This window comes from Miscanthus floridulus, chromosome 6 (assembly GCF_019320115.1).
Source record: "Miscanthus floridulus cultivar M001 chromosome 6, ASM1932011v1, whole genome shotgun sequence".
NCBI classification, from domain to species: domain Eukaryota; kingdom Viridiplantae; phylum Streptophyta; class Magnoliopsida; order Poales; family Poaceae; genus Miscanthus; species Miscanthus floridulus.
Genome location: NC_089585.1, coordinates 48,020,259 through 48,022,270, shown reverse-complemented (window position 1 = coordinate 48,022,270; position 2,012 = coordinate 48,020,259).

The following is a 2,012-nucleotide window of genomic DNA, read 5'->3' as shown; positions in this document are numbered from 1 at the left end:
ACCTACCTTTTGGGATCTAGAATGCAGTGGCATCCTTCTAGCTAGAGCTAGAGCACCTCGTGAGCAGTGAGGCGCCGCGCAGCGCCATCCTCTCTGGCACCATGGGGGCTGACGTCCCCTCACTGCGCACCTTCCTCAAGATCCTCTTAGGGAATGGCATAGAGTACGATTCTGACAGCATTGACTGCTACACCCCACTATGTATGCGCTACCACACCGGCGATGAAGTTCCCACTGGAAAGGCGCCAGGGCTCACACTGTCGGACCAGAGCCCCCATAGCCCCATGAGCCGCATACAAGAAGAAGGTGGCCCGCCTGTGCGCTCAGTAGCAGGACCTAGAGGCCACCGAGGTAGAGCTCGAGCCCAAAGCAAAGGCTTACATGGTAGGCCATGTACCCCCCCGACAATAATGATGAAGCCCCCTCATGAGTCTCATGAACTCTCCAACAGTAGGGAAGGAGGTTAAGGCAATAGTGGCATTCGATTGGTTAAACCCCATGAAGGCACCCGATGTCACCCAACAGCTATGGTGGCATGGTGGACCCCTCCATCTAGGTGCTTGGACCCCCAGAAGGGATCGAACCAATTGAGGAAGGCTCCAGACCTTCCCCACGAAGGAGGACCATAGCCAAACCCACCGCATAGGGACCCAGAGCATAAGCTAGGCTACGTCAAGCCGATCCTTCGCCTTAGCAAAGCGCCTAGGAAGGAAATGCAAAGCTATGTCCCTTTCCTTGTTCATTTCCCATTTCTATACCTTACATTTTAAGTTGAATATTGGGTTCACTTTCTGATTGCTGCGAATCCCCCTACTTTCGGTAAGTGCGGAGCACCGCGAGGTCTGCCTTGCCGGCCGCCGCTTGACCTTCTAACTCCGGTCTATTTGTTCCCCCAAATTCCCCGACCTAGCGCTAATGCCTGTGAGCCACCAAGAGGGCATGACCCTAGGCCACCTACAGCATAGCTAGGGCTCATGAGGGAAAGCGGATCCCAAATATTAATCGAAAGGAAGGTCTAGCGCACCCAAGAAGTAGAAAAATAGGGATGGTAAAGAAATAGCAAGCACACAAACTAAATATTTATTACAAAAAAGAAAAATTAAATTGTTTTAGGGGCAATGCCCCGCAACCCAACCATAGGACACGTACTAGCTGATCTCTTTTCTCTCATAGGAACAGGGGAGGTGCTGGGCTCACCCGTCGCTCTTTACTGCTCTGGCGAAGGGCCGTGGAGGATCTCATCTAGGGGTGCGATTACACGGATGGCATCGGTGGCATCGTCTAGGTGAGGCATCAGGAACGCCAAGTTGATAAGGTCAATGCCTCTAAGGAAGCCCCCCGCCACCTCACAGACGTTCACCATGCTAGGAAACTAGAAGTGGACCATGGCCAGTGCTGAGGCTGCCCCTACTGGACGCCATCCTCCATGGCTTCGTAGAAGCGCTCTGGCATAGCATGGAGCTGCACATTCACCTCTGCCACATTATTGCACACCCCCTAGGGAAGAGGGCATGGTAGTCACCTAGGGCCATGGCTCAGAGCTCCCTCGACTCCGCACCACAAGTGTCGAGGTGAGCCCGTAGCCTGCCCACCTCCTCCTAAAGCACTCGAAGTTGCTCGCCTAGACGACGTGCTTCCTCCCTCGACCCTGCACCAGCAAAGGTTTGAGACATCAAAGCAATGCGTAAACATAGTCCAGAGTTTGCCAATTAGGGAAGCAAAAATGGGGAAAGGGAACGACCCGCACCTTTGAGCTCCTCCCTCAGACAGGCAACCTCTACCTACGCCACGTCATGCAGGTTCTCTATCGCTGCTGCTGCCACTGCCACCAACTCCTCTTTGGCCTCACTCCGAGCATCCTCCATAGCCCAGATGGCATCCTCCTGCTCCTTCCATAGTGCCTTGATCGCTGCTATGGAAGGCATGAGCGGGCCACCACAAGAGGGCACCCCCGATGGAGGAGCGTGTTGGCCCGGTCTAGCCACTAATGGAGAAGGTGGCAGCAAGCGAGC